Genomic DNA, 20,548 nt, shown 5'->3' with positions numbered 1-20,548 from the left:
GCCTATTTCGTCTTCGTAGATAATCCATCGTTGGATAGATTTCCACTAGCTTCTTTTTCATTAGAAGCAAAGTACCACCAATCGGTACTGGTGAACGTACCTATGTTGATGGGGAAAAGACACCACGAGTTTGTTGGTTTTGGGGACAAGAATGACGATGATGATGGTGAGAAGGATTTGGATGGGGAAGAGTTGTTTCCACCACATGAGATTGTGCCTAGTCAACTATCACGTCGCAGAGCCAATTTGGAGGATCATCTGTGTGACATTCTGAATTTTGACCATTTTCGGATATATATGAAATGTTATTTTATCGATGCACTATTAATTAAATCTCACTCTGAATTGATTACTCATGAAATGACTAATCGTTTGGGAAAGGCTAACTAGGACTTAAGTACACGCAACCTAAGAACTCGTTCGTGGATTGAGCATTCGACCATAAGAATTGACAAGGGATAATTTTGGGCCATTATAGACCGATCAAAGGATGGTTATGGAATGATACACCAATGATATACAATCGAATCACGGGTGATTCCACTTGACCATTGTATAGATTGCTAACGACCCTAAACCAATTCCCAACGATCGTGTCATTCGGAACTAGTGATTAACCCTTGCAATTACAGACAGCCGAGGTCACCATGGCTTGAGTAAGCTTAAACATGGCTTGATTTCGAATCGACCACGGGTCGAACATGCGTAACTTCTAAAAGCCACCCGTTAGTTTGAGATACACTAAAGTCGCAATTGATCGATTTTGGCCATGAATTAGAATTCGAACTTGGGCATCGAACTTCCAAAGGTGTCAAGACTAATTGTTTGGGCGTCGCCTCGTTAAACTCATCTATTTATTGATTTGCTCAGAAATTCTCGAAAAAGCATGATTTAGATCGGAAGTTCGAAAAGACCTTTTTACCCTTAAGTTATTTTGGATTTCTTTGTCGTGTTAAAAGGCAAACTGGACGTTGTGTTACTCCCTCTCTTGGTTAGCCGAATTGGACAACTTTGCCCCTCTCCTCTTTGCTTAATTACTAGATTGCCACTAGATAGAGTGAATGGTGACCATTGGATCTTGGAGTATTGATCAAGATAGAATCTAGGCCATTAGTTCTTAGTGGGGTTGTTGGTGGGGTTTTGAGTGGTGATTGTTAACCTTGTCTCTCTCTCTCTCCTCCACTTTGATCAAGATCACTCACACACACACTCTCTCTCACTCTCTCTCCCTTTCTCCCTTCCCCTTCGGCCAAACACCACCGATCAACCCCCTGCCGTGATCACCATCAGCCACTAGCAGCCGTCCAATCGCCGTGAGGCCGCCGTTCACCGTGACCAACTGCGACCATTGCTGCTCACTGCCACCTCTTTCACTCCCTTTTTCTCCATTTCCCTTGCTCGATCATCACATCACCGCCACACCCGAAGCTACTACCCTTCCAGCCCATGCCACCCAATGCCGAGAACCGCCGTCCGCCACTGCTATCCTCGCTGTGGCTGATTGTAGACCAGCCACCCTCACCCCGACTCCTCTCTCTTACTCCCTTGTTCGACCATCATTCCCACACTATCGCCACCATCACCATCACTCGCGACCAGCACCACCACCGCCTTAGCCATCCGTTGTCCGCCGTGGCCGTTGCTTCGCCACGAAACTATTGGAGCCGCTTGCTGCTCGCCATCTCGCCGTGGCTATTACAGCTGTCTTGCTTGGCTTTCTTGTTTAGGTTAATGAGTAAGTGACTTATTAAACCTTGGTTAGGACAATATATGACTAATGGATGTGTTTAGGGGCTGTTTAGGGGTTGTAAGTGGTTGATTTTGTGGTAGTTTAGTGGCTGATTTGAGGTTGAGTAGTTAGTGGCTGATCTTGATTAGTTTAGTGGCTGATTTAGGATTGATCTTGTGCTGAATTGTCGGTTGATCATTAGCAATTAGTGGCTAATTTGTTGGTCGATCAGTGGTTAATTTCGGTTTATTTAATGGTCGATTGTGTTCGATTGTTTGATGGCTTGATTTAGTGGAATTGTAGCTAATTTGATTATGGTTTGATTAGTGGCTGAATTAGTGCATGATGATTGATTTCGGCTCGTCATTGGCAAATGGGATTTATTTGTGGAATGGACATGCTATCCGTGTTTGAAATTGAATGTGTTTCGTGACATCTTAGTTCATAGAGATTGGCACATCATAAACACTCGGCAATTGCTAAATTGCAAAGGTAAGAATTGGTATTAAATGATTGACGTATGTGCATGGTCATGAAAGTGCCATCTAGGCGGGGGTTCTAGACAATGCCCGGCGGGGGTTCCGATGCTGTCTAGGCGAGGGTTCTAGATGATGCCGTGTCGCGGTGGAGGCCAGACCGATGCTCCTTTATGGAATGCCGTCTGGTACCCGGCTTGTCAAGGGGTATTCGATCCTAGACGTTGCCGTGCCCGACGAAGCGGGACGATGCCCGGGTATGTCGGAAGACTGGCGAGGGTTCGGTTGTGGCCCGGGGGGTCATTAATAATCTGGACAACTACAAGTGTGATATGCATTGGGGAATGCTATATGCTTGAGATCGATGTTGAGCATGTCTAGATTATGGATTGTGTTTTGCATGCTATTCCATGGTTTGTATCGTGTGTGCTCGGGGAGCGTTGTTATGTTATGATGGTTATAATGTACAAGGGCATGTGTATGCCAAGGCAAGGTAAGAATGCTTGTGATTGTTCATGACACGTTGAATTATGCTAGAATTGCATGTTAGGGCAATTCGGAAGTACGTGTTATCCTAAGCGAGGCTTAGGGAGCTTGCTTATTGCGTTTTATCTCATTGTTGTTATCTAACCATTTCATACCCCCGACCATGAGCCGTCCTCCTTTGTGTTTTGGTGTGCCTGTGGACATAGACATAGAGTTTACGGAGTATGCAGTTAGTCCAAACATGGCTTACTAGAAGCACGAGTCCACTGTCTGGGTCGACTAGGGTCTATCCGGGTGGAAGGCTTATCGGTTTGTAGCATGGTTTATTCGAGAAGGGGACGTGGTATTTGGTCCCATTTGTGATTTTGACGGACCTCCTGCGGGTGGTATTGGGGAGGAAGTCCGAGATCCCATGAACCTTGATCCCCCAGATGGAGAAGTGTCTGATCTAGAGTCTGATCCGGATGGCATGGAGTCTGATCCTAAGTCGCCTCTCGGTTACCATCAGTAGGGTCGATGGGTTTGGAGACCTAATCCTGTTTGGACCATCCCTCTTTTTGATAGAGAAGCTAAGCTAACCCGACCACCGATCCCTTTTTGTACGCGAGTAGTTTGTTAGCAAGTGCCTCTAGTAAGGTTTGTATGTATGAACCTTCTTAAGGTCGGCTTTATGTTTATAAAAGTGGCTTCGTCCGTTTGTGTATCAAGTGCTTCCTTTTCTTTCCCTCTCTGACTGTTGTTTGGGTTGTGTAAGTTTGCTTCAGCATGTGTTCTCTAGTTAGTAAGTTATTTGGGTCGGCGACAAGTCCTGGACTGTCCATTCATAACGACCGAGGCGCGATGTTGCACGTTCGTAGGGTTTGGGGCGTGACATGCCCATTTAATTAGTACCAGAGCAAGGTGAGCTCGATCCAAGTTTGGTCGAGACCTGGAGTGATAAGGAGCGATTGCTTTTGGGATAGTTAGTTGGGGAGACCTGCTTGGATCACAAGTTTAGAATGTTTAACGCATGCCCTGAGAGTATGTGCTTGTGATTGCTGAATGATTTCGTGTTATTATTATTGAGTACTAACGTTGTAGGGGAATTGCAAGAGCAGGAGCTTTGCTGGTTTTATGTTTATAATGCTTGCTTTGTGATGGCCTGCTTTGTGAACATTGTTGTGGTTCGCTGTTGAAGATTGTTTAGCTTGAATAGACGACTTTGGTCTCTAATTCCATGATGGAATTATAGCAAGCTTAGGTATATGGTGAGTGTCCTGTGAGGATGAGCAACCGAGGAAGGGGAACTCGGGGCTAGCCCGATAGGCAAGAAAGAGCTGTAGAGGACCCTCGAGTGGATGGGGTCTTGTGAGCCCTTGAAACGATTAGAGATTTGATGGGACGGCAGGCTCAAGAACGAGCTGCTGCTACGGCTGCTACGGCCAAGGCTGCTGCCGTCACTGCTAATGACAATCCGGTGAATGGAAATGGGAAACGTCAAATGCACTTACTGGCGAAATAGTTTCTGAAGCTAAAGCCATCCAAGTTTGACGGAAATGGTGATTCTGAGGCTGCAACCCTTTGGGTAAAGGAGTTGGTGTTGACACCTGATTTTTAACTTATTTTTTTTTTCATATTTTTAAAAATCTCAAAATTAGGACTAGAAATCTTGGCCAAGCCTAGAAACCTATTTCTAAACCAAAAATAATTTTTTAGCATTTTCTTGCATTTTTCCTTAATTTCTTTTAGTCAAAATAAGTAAGAAAATCAAGAAAAATAGCAAATGGCATCAGAAAATTCCAAAGAAATAGTCATTAGTCTTATTTTAAATCCAATTTCATTAATACATCATCAATTTTGAAAAATCTCAATCGGGTATATTTTTTTCCCAAAATTGGACAAAATTAAACCCGAATTGAACCAAAAATGCAATTAAATATTTTCTAGTCATTTTTAAGTCATAGTGTCTTCACAACAAATGATTCTGGGACCTTGAATTACATAATGGTAGGTCCAATTGCACATTTTGTCAAAGAAATCAGCAAATACCAAATTTTAATTGAAAATTAAGAATTTTGAGCCCAAATTGGGAATCGTGCCCAATATGAAATTGTCGAACCATGATACCATCCTTTCTAGGGTTAATCAGATGTGGGTAATTCAATTTTGGCATCAATTTTGCCGAATCAGGTCATTAGGACATCAAATTGAATAAAACCCTATTAACCCGAATAAAAAATGTGAAAATCTTGGACACAATTATAACAAAAATTGGGGAAAATCACATATTTGGGTTCAAAATATGATGGGGAATTCAATTTCGGGGTTTAATTTTGAAAATTGGGTCAAAATTGAGTTTAATTTGCGAATTTAGATCAACCTGGGTCTGTCTGGTCGACCGGGTCAACCCGACCCGACCCGGGTTGTTCATCTCCCTTACCCGACTCACCCAGACTGCAATAAACCCATAAAACATACAGTTCAAACCCACGACTTCATGAACCTTCCCCGATCGATTTAACACGTGCAAATCGAGTTGGCCAGCTGGAAAAAATCCAGCTGGCGCTAGGGAATCACTCCAACCGATTCAAGGTCAGTCAATAACAAACTTTGGGCAGGAAATTGATCAATAAAAAAAGCTGGAAAAACTGATCATGAAGAGGAAGAAGTGTTCGACGAAATTACAGAGAGAGAGAGGAGAGAGAAACGGGCGAAACAAAAGGGAGAAAGTTAGAGAGAGGGTCTAAGGTTCCCATCCGAGCGTCCGGCACTGCCCTAGACGGCGTAGCACCGGCAAATCGGGGTTTGGCAGTAACCTCCCCTCACTGTTCCAGTCGGATTCCCTGGTCTTGAAGGTTTGAAACCGAGGCTTTTCCGGTCAATCCAGAGCTCTTCTGGCGAGGCCAAGACCACCAGGTGAAAGTGCAAGTGTCAAGGCACAACCCTATAGGCGCGGATCAGTTCGACAATTTCTTCTGATCATCGAACGAATAAGGCAAACATTGTTTATAGTCACGGTTTTCCCAAAAATTTCCAGAATTGAATCTTATGCTCATGTGATTTCGTTGATGATTTTTTCGCACTTTGATGTTGGAAACATGTTCCCGATCCCATTTTGTGCTGTTTGATTGCATTTGGATCATTAAAAATGTACAAACCGAGTCGGTCATGCATGAAAACCACTTCGTCGGAGCTCGGAGGTCCTCACCGGAGCATCACCGTGGCCATTGGCCTGTCAAGTTAGCCTCCTTCAACCTTGTTTGATGCTTTCTTAGTGATTAGAACCGAATTAGACGGCTAGGGCGAGTAGAATCAAGACTTGAAGTTTTGAGGAATTAATCTAGAATTGTTGCAAGTTAGGTTTTTTGACCGGATTTTTCGCCGGCCGGTGAATGACCGCCGGTGTCCTGAGTAGGTTAGATTAAGAATAGAACAAGTGGACTTTGTAAGGCCATTCAAAAGGATTGAAAAAGATTCAAGTAACTAAATGGTCATATGATTTTAGGAGTGGAAAGTCAATTTTGATGTATTCAGAGTTTATAAGTACTCAAATTGAGTCTTTCCAATCTTAATGGAGTATAGAAAAGGGGTACCTATTCCAAACATTAATTTTGACACCATTCTTAATCATATGTTCATTTTAAGGTTTAGAATGGAATTAAGATGTCAAATCATTCCTATTACATTTTTGTCTCAAAACGAACATATGGTTAAAATGGGATCTTTAAAACATCACTAGTAATCCATGGTGATTAACAAAAACTTTTTTCAATGCTTTAGATCAAACATGGTGAATTAGATATACAAGTAATTCCGATCCCGCGAAAAGAGCTTTTAACATGATGGGGAAATATGACAAAGGACAACCAAGGTTGTGTCAAGGAGAGACTTGGGTAGTTATTTGAGTTTATCAACCTTAAACCCCAAGTGAGTATGATTCAGGCATTAGCCCATTTTTAGGAGATTTCCACTAGGACATTTCAACTTGGTGAACATGAAATAGTCCCAACTTTAGAGGAGTATAAAGCCACTATTGGGGTGGACTTCAAACCAAGGATCATAAACCCCCAATTGGATTGAAACCTACAAGTGTTATAGCTGAGTTCCTTAATTTGAAGACTCCTCTAGTTGAAAAGTTGATCAAGTCAAATATTTGGAGGTTCCCCTTATCCTTCATAATAGCGAAGTACTCCAAACTTCCAAAGGATACTAGGAATACTTCTGCAAGGGTTTTTATTCTTTCCTTCTTTAGATTTATCCTATTCCCTACATCCAAAACCAGGTTGGATTCTCTAGTTGTAATAATCGCTAGGCAAGCTTGCCTTAAGTGGGACTTCTCCAATATGCTTCTAGTAGAGACTATTATCTCTTTAAACAAGTACCAAAGTCAAGGGAAGGGTGTACTTCAAGCCTTAACTGAATTACTTTCTATATGATTCATTTCACACATTCAACCTCGGGGACGCTATATGAGTATTCAGGAAATTTGTTCAGATGTCAACCCCATTGAGAGGTACCTCAAAATCCAAGAGAAATTACCAAATTACGCTTTCCATGAATGAGCTAACTTCATTAGGGCATTGACTCCTGATCAGTTCCAATGGATGATCAAGTGGCCGAAGATAACCAAAGCTCGAATTACTTGCCAAGAAGGCAATCTGGTGCCATTACTTGGTTTAAATGGTGGAATCGCATATTGCCCATTAAGGGTCATGCGACAGTTTGGAATAATTCAACATATACCACCTGTTTGGCATCCTAAGGAGTTCACATTCGAGATATCAAAAGGACCCCTACCGGTGGAAGAAAGTAGAGAGTGACAAGAAGGAGTTGACAAAATTATTGATTCTTTGAAGAGATCATATGAGCAAACAGTAGAATGACCCGAAGGTTTAAAAGAAGAAATGAAGCTTTACTTGGTGTCAAATGAATACATTAAGTGGTTAAGGGATAAGCGTCCAATTAACATCAAACCATATGTGCCATTGAGCGTTACCTCAAACCTTGATGAGCCACATGTTCCAAAGTACATTGTGCCAAATACACCCAGCGTGGAGCCATATATTCCCGAGGAAATTGTAATCGATATAGACGAATGGGAGGCACGAGTTAGAGAATGGGATGAATATGAAAAGGCTGAAACTACTTTAGCTAGCAAGAAAACTATACTTGATTAAGCTAGTTGCTCTATTTTGATTTGAAGCATTGTAATGTAAATTTTCAAAATTGAAACAATTTTTGGCAAATAAAAGTTTGATGAGATTTTGATCACATTTTGGAAAAGAAATCACCATGGATTACTATTCTTTGAATTGTATGATTTCTTAAGATAAACATTCATAAGAAGTTTTACACAAGGTTAATGCATGTCTAAAAGTTCTTATTCTTGTTAATAAAACAGAAAACATACAACTGAAAGAACATAAGTCATAACCATTGTTTCCCCATACTAATGTTTCATATCTTTAAAAAGAGGTAATATAGCAATCGAAGAAAGGAGAACTCGAATCCGAACCTGTTTACAGACAAAAATGGCGGAAGAAGAAACTCGCAACCGCTTGGTCGAAGTCGAGAATCAAATGACCTAAATGGCTGCTATGATGGCAGAGATAGAGGCTTTCATCATTACCGCAAGAGGATTTTATCCCATGGCTCCTAATGCTAATACTCCAAATGTTGGAGATACTTCTAATTAGAATCAAAATAAGGAGCTTGTTCAAGAAAACCCGCCAAAGACAACACCCAAGGTGGTGAACTTAGAAGAAGATTGCCCTTCGAAGAAAACTCTCTCTATAGCTAAGGATGAAGAAGAAGTTAAGAGGCTGGCTAAAATTGAAGAATGTTTAGTAAGTCAAGGCTATGAATTGCAAAGATTTGATAAATTCTCGCCATATGCAAAAGTGGTTGTTTCGGAAAATTACAAGAAACCAGAGTTCGTAAGCCATTTGAAGTATTATCTCTGCAAGATAGCGAGGTATTCAGATAACACGCCGCTTCTCATTAGCACTTTTCAAGATAGTTTCAAGGGAGCAGCTCTGGCTTGGTATATTGCTTTAGATATCGAGGACTTTTGTGAATGGGATCATCTTGCTGGTGAGTTTCTACGTCAATATAAATTCAATGTTGAAGTGCTCCCGACTAGGGAAGATCTCATCAGAATGGAGAAACGAAGAAATGAAGGATTCCGAGTTTATGCCCAGAGATGGAAGACTGTCGCGTCGCAAGTAAAGCCCGCCATAAATGAGGATGAGCTTATTGAGCTCTTTCTAAAATCATTGTCATATGAATACTACGACAAGCTACATGTATCAGGTTGTCAAACATTTACTATGTTGGTAAAGGTTGTCAAACATTTACCAAGGCCTTATTATAAGAGGAAAGACAAGGAGCCCATTCATGAGGTAACTATGGTGTCTGGCCCGAACACTCATCAGACACCATTTCCAAAACAACCCAATATAGCTTGGAAGAATCCAAGGCAATTTGAGCCAAAGAAGAAGCCCGTAAAGCAATTCACACCATTACCACGACCCTTGTCGAAGCATTGCCTATGCTTCTCGAGAGGCATTTAGTCGCTCAGGAGGTTTCAAGAGAGAATATTCCAAAATATCCTGGCTTTAATGAATCAAAGATATGTGTATACCATATAGGAGAGTGTGGACATGACGTAGACAATTGCCTCGTGCCGAAGATTAAAGTCCAACAACTCATTGATAAAAAAATCCTCAACTTTCAAGAGTCAGAACCAAATGTGCATCAAAATCCACTCCCTGAGCATAATACGGTAGGCATGATTTGGGGCAAAGAAGAGCTAATGGAGTCAGATGAAGAAGATGAGTATGAGGCCAAAGTAAAAGCCTCTCGATAAGGGGATGTCCGATTTCGCCAAGAGTCATTTTGAAAAAGTGAAGTCATAAACAACTTGGGAGAGGATTCCGGTAAATACAATTTTCAAGTAAAGTATACACTACCGCCATGGGCATTTAAGAACGAGATAATTTTGCCCGATGGTTGGGGCGGCATGGATGATGAAGCGAGCTCCAAGGAGGAGATTTTGTTTGAGAGAACAAAATTTGAAGAAGAGATAGATGAGGATGAGAAAGAAAATGAAAGATCTGTCAGGGTGAGATGCATTTTACCCAAGAATCACTCAAACAAGGTGAGATTATAAATCTACTTGGTCAAGACAGTGGCAGGTACAACTACCGTGTCAAATATACCCTTCTTCCATAGGTGTTTAAAGACGAGGTTATCGTACATGATAGATGGGGTGATATGGATGAAATTCCAATCAACAAGCTAAATCTCGAGGAAAAAGAAGATTGAGAGGAACAAAAGAAGGAAAAGGTTTGACGAGGTGATAGGCAGCTTATTCGCAAAGCATGAAAGCATGGTGAGACTGTGGACTTGTTAGGTCAAGATAACAATTGTTATAACTACCGTATCAAGTATACACTCCCTTTATGGGCATTTAAGAATTAAATCATCATACCTAATGGTTGGGGTGAAATGGATGACAAGGAAGCTAATAAAAGTATCATATCCATGATCACACCATTTGTGATCAAATTCGATGAAGTGGAAAAGTTCGGAGAGGAAGGATGTCATATTGAACCGGTTACTATTCAACTTCCAATGGATCAACTAAAGATCGTGGAAAAGGAATCAAAGCATGTGGTCATTATTTTGCCCCCTAAGGAAGAATTTGATACTAAGTGCGTACCTTGGGATTACGTACCAAAAGAGGTCGATGCTATAACCCGATCGGGAATATGCTATATCCTAAAAGATGGTGAGCATGAGAAGAAGAGTGTAACCGAGGAAGATGTGAAGCAGTTACCTTTAGTCATGAAAACAAGCGAGTATGAGGTGATTGAATAGTTAAGAAAGATGCTGGCGCAAATTTCCCTACTAGATCTCTTTAAAATTTTAGAGAGTCATAAAATGGTGTTCATGAAACTTCTCAATGAAGTTCATGTCCCAGAGACAATTAACGAAGTGCAATTGGAGGATTTCGTTGGCATCATTCTGTTAAAAGATCAAATTGCTTTCTCTGATGAGGACTTTCCAATTGATGGACATTCACACAATAAAGCCCTATATATTGCTGTTAAATATAGGGGCAAAGAGATGTCGCGAGTATTGATTGATAAAGGCTCTGCACTTAATCTGTGCCCGCTAAGCACCCTCCATTGTCTGGGGATCAATGAAGAGCTTATCAAGCCTTCTAAGGTAATTGTACGCTCGTTTGACGGAATGAAGAAAGATGTCATTGGCAATACTGAACTTGAAGTGAATATAGGCCTGTACCCTTCTTGATTGATTTTCAAGTGATAGATATTCTGAGGACTTTCAACTTATTACTGCGTAAGCCTTGGATTCACATGACCGGTGCCATCCCTTCAAGTCTTAATGAGAAGGTTAGATTTGTTATTAACGGCAAGATGATCATCGTACATGGAGAGACAGACTTCACTACCTATAAGGAGAGTGCAATACTCTACATTGAGCCTGAGGTAAAAGAAGAACCAAGCTACGATTCGTTCAAAATGATCTCGATGATACAAATTACTGCTGGCAATATTATGAAGACCCCGGAGCTCTCAACATCGTCTATCATGGCAGGGAAGATGTTATGCCAATATGAGTTTATCCCTCGTGACGGACTTTGATCGAAAGCCCAAGGGATTAAGGAGCCTATTATTCCACTTGCCACAAAGAAGAGATATGGTGTGGGTTATATCAAAAAGGGTTTAAATGATCACCATGGAGGCCAAGGTCGAGGTCAAGGAAATAGTCATGGAAACCATGGAGACTGTGGAAGCCGAGGTGATCGCATCAACAACCTATCACTTTGGAAGGATAAGGCTAAAGAGCTCCTGTACCATCAAATTCATATTTAGAAGGGTAAGGCTAAAGAGCTCCTGTACCATCAAATTCATATTTAGAAGACCTTTACCGGGCCTGCCATATTGCTCCAAGAGGAAGACATTCATTTAGAGGAAACGATGGCATTACCCGATCTCTTCGAGGAAGATACCATTAACGTCATCATTTCAAAAATTGAGAATGCTTATGCATTGGAGTAGGAAGTTTCTCCAAACTTTCTTCTTGCACTTATGTTTCTGTTGTTGCATTGTTACTTTCACAGTTCTCTAGCTACATTTCAATGTCATTTGTTATGTCAGTTGTGTTACATTCTTGATTCAAGTTGTAATCTCATCTTTCAATTTAGTAAAATGTTCAAATGTTTTGTTAAGAACATATGGCAACAAAACCAAACCTATGATGAATATTGCTCTCACTTGTGAGGCTTGAGGCTTTGGGTTTCTTTAGTGTTCCTAGTTGCAAAAAATGATTTTCAAGAACAAGGATGTTCAAGGATATGAGGACTAGCTCTATCTCTCCCTCCTTTCAAAACGAATTTCAAAATGAGTTTTCAAAAGAGCTTTTCATAAAACTACATGCATTGTTATATTTCATATGTAAATACTAACCATGTTTGTTGTATGTCGGGCATGAGTGTCGCGCCGCGCTTTTTTTTTGGGGCTTTCGGGATTTGCGCACTAAGGAGGTATTTCCGTGTAAGGGTTTCTCCTAGACCATACCTCACGTGACAGCAGATGGTAATTTCCTATTTAATCTAAGTTTGTGATTTTGGAGTTGTCACTAGTCATTATTGGTAGGTAGACTAGAAACCTAATCGAGGTACCGGAGAAATACCACAATTCTACGAACCAGAAATTCTGAGTACGGGACTTGGTTACGTTATTGATCCCGAATCGAGATCCCTAATGCCCTTTCGGTACCTAAGAACGATACAATGTCTAACGTGTCATCCAAATTTCCGAAACTTACCCACTAATTCTATCCATTATAATCGCGGGAAAAACCAATCAAGTATTAAATGCACAATCGATGTCAATCAAATCAATCATTCCTAAATGGTCTGTAAAAATGAAAATCAATCAAAACATCCAAACCCTAATGAAGTTTTAGAAGCTTATTCATTTCATGATTTACATTTTTTAGGGTTTTAGGGTTTTTTAGGGGTTATAACCCCTGAATTTGAAATTTTCTAAAAATGCCACGTGGGCACTTCCAAAAATTCAAATTTCACTTTCTAAGGTTGGCCACAGTGTTTTTGGACCATTCTGTGAATTTTAAATTTTTTGAATTTTTTTTCTTTTTTTTTTTCGAAAATTTCATTAACCGAGAATTGATTTTTATGATTTTCTGAAAATTTTTATAAATTTTCCAAATTTTCAATTTTTTTATGATTTTCTAAAATTTTTACATTTTTTATTTGTATTTTCTGAATTTTTTATGAATTTTCTGTAATTTTTTGAATTTTTATCAATTTTCTAATTTTTTATTTTTCTGTGAATTTTATTTTTTTTTGAAAATTTTCGAATTTCTAAATTTTTTTATATTTTTCTGATTTTCACATTTTTTTCGAATTTTTTTTATGTTTTTTATTTTTTTTACGAACTTTTTAGATTTTTTAAGATTTTTTTAGATTTTTTTTGTTTATTTAATTTTTAAATTTCCCGCCGGGAAACGAACCGGACCGGCCCGGTTCAACCCGGTTCGGCTTGGCCGAACCGGGCGTCGCCGGCGCCGGCGCCGATTGTCTCTCCAGCAGATACGGTGCTCAAAACGGCACCATTTTAGACCTTTTTCATAGGGGCATTTCCCCAAACACCTGGTGTGCATATTTCTGCATTGAGCATTTTCGAGGCTGCCGGTTTGAACCCATCTCCGGCGACCTTCCGGTGAGTATTTTGCCATTCCGATTAATTCATTGCAAAGTCCACTTGTTCTATTCTTAATCTGACCTACTCAAGACACTGGCGGTCATTTACCGGCCGACGAAAAACCCGGTCAAAAAACCTAACTTGCAACAATTCTAGATTAATTTCTCAAAACTTCAAGTCTTGATTCTACTCGCCCTAGCCGTCTAATTCGGTTCTAATCACTAACAAAGCATCAAACAAGATTGAAGGAGGCTAACTTGACAGGCCAATGGCCACGGTGATGCTCCGGTGAGGACCTCCGAGTTCCGGCGAAGTGGTTTTCATGCATGACCGACTCGATTTGTGCATTTGTAATGATCCAAATGCAATCAAACTGCACAAAATGGGATCAGGAACATGTTTCCAACATCAAAGTGCGAAAACATCATCAACGAAATCACATGAGCATAAGATTCAATTTTGGAAATTTTTGGGAAAACCGTGACTATGAACAATGTTTACCTTCTTCGTTCGATGATCAGAAGAAATTGTCGAGCTGATCCGCGCCTATAGGGTTGTTCCTTGACACTTGTACTTCCACCTGGTGGTCTTGGCCTCACCGGAAGAGCTCTGGATTGACCGGAAAAGCCTCGGTTTCAGACCGTCAAGACCAGCCAATCCGACTGGAATAGTGAGGGGAGGTTACTGCCAAACCCCGATTTGCCGGTGCTCCGCCATCTAGGGTGGTGCCGGACACTCGGATGGGAACCTCAGACCCTCTCTCTCTAACTTTCTCCCTTTGGTTTCGCTTGTTTCTCTCTCCTCTCTCTCTCAGTAATTTTGTCGAACACTTCTTCCTCTTCATGATTAGCTTTTCCAGCTTTTTTGTTGATCAATTTCCCTCCTAAAGTTTATTATTGATCGACCTTGAATCGGTTGGGGTGATTCCCTGGCGTCAGCCGGATATTTTCCAACTGGCCAACTCTATTTGCACGTGTTAAATCGATCGGGGAAGGTTCATGAAGTTGCGGGTTTGAACTGTTTGTTTTCTGGGTTTATTGCAGTCTGGGTGAGTTGAGTAAGGGAGATGAACAACCCGGGTTGATCTAAATTCGTAAATTAAACTCAATTTTGACCCAATTTTTAAAATTAAACCCCGAAATTGAATTCCCCATCATATTCCGAACCCAAATATGTGATTTTTCCCAATTTTTGTTATAATTGTGTCGAAGATTTCACATTTTTGTATTCGGGTTAATAGGTTTTTATTCAATTTGATGTCCTAATGACCTGCTTAGGAAGAATTGATGCTAAAATTGAATTATCCACAGTTGATTAACCCTAGAAATGATGGTCTCATGGTTCGACAATTTCATATTGGGCACAATTCTCAATTTGGGCTTAAAATTCTTAATTTTCAATTAAATTTTGGGGTTTTCTGATTTCTTTGACAAATTGTGCAATTGGACAGACCATTATGTAATTCAAGGTCCCAGAATCATTTGTTATGAAGACACCATGACTTAAAAATGACTAGAAAAAAATTAATTGCACTTTTGGTTCAATTTGGGTTTAATTTTGCCTAATTTTGGGAAAAACACATACCCGATTGAAATTTTTCAAAATTGATGATGTATTAATGAAATTGGATTTAAAAGAAGACTAATGACTATTTTTATGGAATTTTCTGATTCCATTTGTTATTTTTCTTGATTTTCTCATTTATTTTGACTAGAAGATCAAAGTTCTTGGATTTAGTAGCTGAAACTTGGAACACTCATATGGTTGGCTTTCCTATGTATGTGGTTTGTTGCAAACTTAGACTTCTCAAAGTCAAGTTGAAACACCTGAACAGAAGCTCTTTCTTAGCCATTTCCACCAGGACTGAACAGGCCAGATCAGAACTCTATTCTGTCCAGGCAGCCTTGGATCGTCTCCCCTTTGACCAAAACTTGCTTGCTAGGGAACTGGAGCTCACTCAAGCTTTCTCTACATTGAGAACACAAGAGGAATCCTTCTTTAGACAAAAATCCAGAATCCGTTGGCTTAAGGAAGGGGACTTGAATACCAAGTTCTTTCATCATTTTGTTAACAAAAGGCGGCTATAAAATCGTATTCTCTCGGTTTCAACAGACGATGGTACCCTTCTAACCGATCCTCTTGCGGTCAGAAATCATATTGTTGGTCACTTCCAAGAATTGTTCGACGGTGGTCCTGCTACTGTTCAGGCTTCTTCCCGGGAGATAGAGCACTTCATTGGTATGATGTTAGATGAGAATCAAAGGACCCTGATAGCACAACCGGTCTCGGATGGTGAAATTCAGTCGACCCTTTTCTCACTTGCCAAAGGCAAGGCCCCGGGCCCGGATGGATATAATGTTGATTTCTTCAAATCCTCCTGGGAGATTATTGGACCTTCCATACTTAAGGCGGTAAGGGATTTCTTTGAGTCCGGTTGTATGCTTAAAGAAATAAATACCACCATCTTATCCTTGGTCCCGAAGTCCCCTAACGCCTCGGCTATGAGTGACTTTCGACCAATTGCATGTTGCAATACCATTTACAAATGTATATCCAAAATCTTGGCAAGGCGTATTGCGCATGTTCTCCCTTCTTTGATTAGCCATTCCCAAACGGCTTTTGTTAAAGGGCGCAGGATTAGCGACAACATCATGATTGCCCAAGAATTGTTTGCGGGTTTTCATCATGAGGCCTACCTTCCTAAGTGCGCTATCAAAGTGGATTTCGAGAAAGCCTATGACACAGTTGACTAGAACTTTATTGAAGAGGCCCTAAAGGCCTTCAAATTTCCGGATTCCTTCACCAAGCTAGTTATGGCGTGTGTTACAACAGCCAAATTTTCGGTCTCAATCAATGGAGAATCTCATGGTTTCTTTGCTAGTAGCCGTGGTATACGCCAAGGTGACCCCCTTTCCCCCTACCTTTTTATATTGGTTATGGAAGTCTTTTCCGGAATTCTCAAGACCAAAACAGACAATCGGGAGTTCCGGTGGTATTGGCGGTGCAATAAAACCCGGATTTCTCATCTATTTTTTGCGGATGATGTCCTCCTTTTTTCGGAAGCTCACCTGAGATCGGTTATACTGGTCAAGGAAGCTCTTGATTTGTTCTCTGACTGGTCTGGTTTAAAACCGAATCATGGGAAAAGCAATGTCTTCATCTCGGGAGGTTCTCCGACTTTATGAGGCCAAATTCTTCAATGCCTTGCTTTTCAACAAGGAACTCTTCCTTTTCGGTATCTAGGTGTACCCATTATTTCGTCTAGACTTCGTAAGGAGGATTGTAAAACCTTGATTGATGCTATAACTGCTCGAGCCCGCTCGTGGACTCAACGCTTTCTGTCTTTTGCTGGTCGACTGCAACTCATTAAATCTGTTTTGCTTTCCATTCAAGTGTATTGGGCCACCATTTTCTCCCTTCCGAAAGCAGTGTTGGATAGAATTGAGACTATATTGAGGAAAGTTCTATGGAAAGGCCCCAACCTAGGCATGGGTGGAGCTAAGGTAGCATGGAGTAATGTATGTCTTCCTAAGGAAGAAGGTCGGCTCGGGATTCGTCGGCTCCTCGAGTACAATAGAGCTATGCCTTTTAAACACATATGGCTTCTCTTTTCTGATAAGGAATCCATGTGGTGCAAATGGATACACTCAACTTTCTTAAAAACAAACTTCTGGGTTGTATCCAAGCCTACCTTTTGCTCTTGGACTTGGAAGAAAGTCTTGGATATTCGAGCCTCAGCTCAAGATCTTTTTCGTTGGAAAATTGGCAATGGTCTCTCCATCTCCTTTTGGTTCGATTGGTGGCATTCTAGAGGCCCTCTTTACCGTCTGTTCAGCGATTCGGATATATATTAGTCGAGGATCCCCAGGGAGACTTCGGTAAGGGCGTTTTATGACTCTGCTTGGCAACCTTCAGCGACATTGAATTCCTTCCTGAGCTGGTCGGATTCACCGCCTATTTTCGTGGATGATGTTCCGGATGAACTGACATGGGCTCCCCCCCCTTCTTCTGGATCCTTCTCGGTTTCGATCGCCTAGAACCACATCAGAACAAAGGGACGTCCAGCCCCTTGGCACTCATTCATTTGGGATCATCACAATAACCCTCGCCATGCCTTTCTTCTATGGTTAGTATCCCTTAACCGTCTACCTTCCCAGGTATTCCTCTTACAAAACCGCAGGATTGACTCCGCCATGTGCGCCTTCTGCGGGTCTATACCAGACTCGGCCAATCATCTCTACTTTCAGTGCACGTCAACTAGAAGGCTGGCTTCTTTCTGGGTCACAAAATGCTGCCTCCCATGGCGCAACCGTCCTTGGCACGAACATATTACTTGGGCTATGAAAGTGTGCGGTGGTCCTTCTTTTGCTCACCGTATATCCAGGTTCTCCTTTGGCGCCCTTTGCCATATCATTTGGACCGAAAGGAACAACTCAATATTCAGAAACAAGGATGTCTTCATTCCGGGTATTCGCTCACACCTTTTCATAGTGGTGAAAGATAAAGCTATATCCATGGGGACAATTGCTGACACTCCTAGAAACCGCAAGCTACAACGGAATTGGGGTCTTTCTCCTTCAATCTTTGAAGTGACTCGAGCGGCTACCTAGTTTAGTGTTTACCTTCTTTGCTTTTGCTTGGCCTTTACATGGCATCTTGTATAGATCCTCCCAAGCCACCCATGACCCTATTTGGACATCACCTTGTCCTTGTTGGGTCAAGGGTTGGTGTTGGTTTTAGGTTGTATTTGGTGTTTTGAAAAGTTATACATATTATTACCTTTACCAAAAAATAAAATAAAAAGGAAGACTATGTTAAAGAGTGATAACAAGGAAAGTAAATTGGAGCGATACATTCCTTTACATTTTACCAACTCCTTAAGGGAATTTGATATCTTTCATCATCTTAAACTCCTTTTGGTTTTAATCTGCAAAACGAACAAACATGCACATGAAATGCATAATATGCATGCTATGCACATATTCTATAGTGGCCCAAATCATTCTTTTGGAAAAGGCCAATCTGATTTTCATTTCATTTAGGAGTAGAATATCTTGACTGCATCTGAATTTACAAGATAAGCCAACTCTATTCCATCCATATCTACAAGAATCAATGCTCCTCCAAGTAAGACTTTCTTGACAACTTATGGACCTTCATAATTTGGCGTAAATTTCACAAGCGGATCTGAATTATTGGGGATGATCTTCTTTACTTCTCGATCTTCTATTTCAAAATGCCTTGGTCTAACCTTCCAGTTGAATGATTTAGTAACTCTCCTTTGATAAGCTTGACCATGACATATAACCCTCAATCTCTTCTCATCAATCATGTTAAGTTATTCATATCTCTATTGAATCCATTCAGCTTTAGAAAGCTTCAATTGCGATAATATCCTTAACGAAGGAATTTGCACTTCAACAGGTAACACCGCTTCCATTCCATAAACCAAGAAAAACGGAGTTGCCCCAGTTGACGTTCGAATCGAAGTTTAGTATGCCATTAAAGCAAATTGCAACCTTTTATGCCAGTCACGATAGTTCTCAGCCGTCTTGGACAATATCTTCTTAATATTCTTATTTGCTACTTCCACTGCTCTATTCATTTGTGGGCGATAAAGAGATGACTTTAAATGACGAATGTGGAAATGTTCAAGCAAATTATCAATAATCTTGTTGTTTAAATTCGATCCATTGTCAATGATGATTGCTTTTGGAACTCCGTATCTGGCGATGATATCCCGCCTAATGAACTTTGCAACATTTTTGGCGGTGATGTTGGCATAAGAACTTGCTTCAATCCACTTGGTAAAGTAATCAATCGCAACCAAAATGAAGTGATGTCCATTTGAGGCCTTGGGGTTAATCGGACCAATCATATCAATACCCCACATTGAAAATTGCCATGGCTTAGACATTTGATGTAGTTCATTTGGCGGTGCATTGATTCTGTCTCCGTACACTTGGCATTGGTGACAACACCTCACATGCTGGATGCAATCTGTGTCCATTGTCATCCAGTAGTATCACAATCTCATAATCTTTCGGGCTAGAAGGTGTCCATTTATGTGTGGTCCGCATTCACCTTCATGAATCTCTTTCATAATTTGATCAGGTTCTTTGGTATCGACACACCTTAGTAAGACTGAATCAAATGATCTATTGTAGAGAGTTTGGCCGTTGAGTAAGAATTTGGTGGCTATCTTCTTTATGAATTTTTCGTCGCCTGGTTGGCTTCCTTCATGAAATTCCCCAGTTTGGAGGTACTTCTTAATATCATGAAACCATGATTCATTATCAAACTCCGCTTGAACTACCATACAATATGCCGGTTGTTCTACAATTTTGATCCTCAATGGCTTAATGTCAATGCCATCTTCAACTTGCAGTAGAGATGATAAGGTCGCGAGAGCATTTGCGAAATGATTTTGTGCTCTCGGAAGATAATCAAATATTATTTCTTCAAATTCCTCCATTATTTCATCTAAGTACCTATGATAAGGTATCAATTTGATATCTCGGGTTTGCCACTCACCAGTTGTTTGCAATATGATGAGCATGGAATCCTCGTATACTCGCAGCTTCGTTATTTTCATCAAAAGGGCTAATTGCAAGCCAAGTATGCAAGCTTCATATTTAGTAATGTTATTAGTGCATGGAAATGCCAACTTTGCAGATGTTGGATAATGTTGACCTTTTAGGGAAATCAGTATTGCCCCAGTCCCTGATCTAGATAGATTAGTTGCACCATCAAAATACATAGTCCATTTATCATCCACCACCGTTAAAACACGGTTGTCATATTCATCCTCTTCAGGACTGGGAGGACCTTAGGAATTCTCTGCTAGCATGTTTGCTATTGCTTGTCCTTTGATGGATTTCTGTGATGAACTTCTAATATCAAATTTTGATAACAAGACTTGCCATTTTGCTAATTTCCCGACCACAGAAGATTTTTCAAGTAAGTACTTGATCAGGTCATTTTCGGTCACCAACAAGATTTGATGATGTAGGGTATACTGTGTTAGCTTGTGCAATATCCATATCAGCGCAACACACGTCTTTTCTACCATCAGGTAATTTACTTCAGATGTTGTAAATTTCTTACTCAAGTAGTAAATG

Source organism: Syzygium oleosum, unplaced genomic scaffold (genome assembly GCF_021117445.2).
Source record: "Syzygium oleosum isolate NSW1041296 unplaced genomic scaffold, Sole_v2.1 Sole_v2.28, whole genome shotgun sequence".
NCBI classification, from domain to species: domain Eukaryota; kingdom Viridiplantae; phylum Streptophyta; class Magnoliopsida; order Myrtales; family Myrtaceae; genus Syzygium; species Syzygium oleosum.
The sequence above is the reverse complement of the archived record's forward strand: the minus strand, read 5'-3'. Positions refer to the sequence as shown.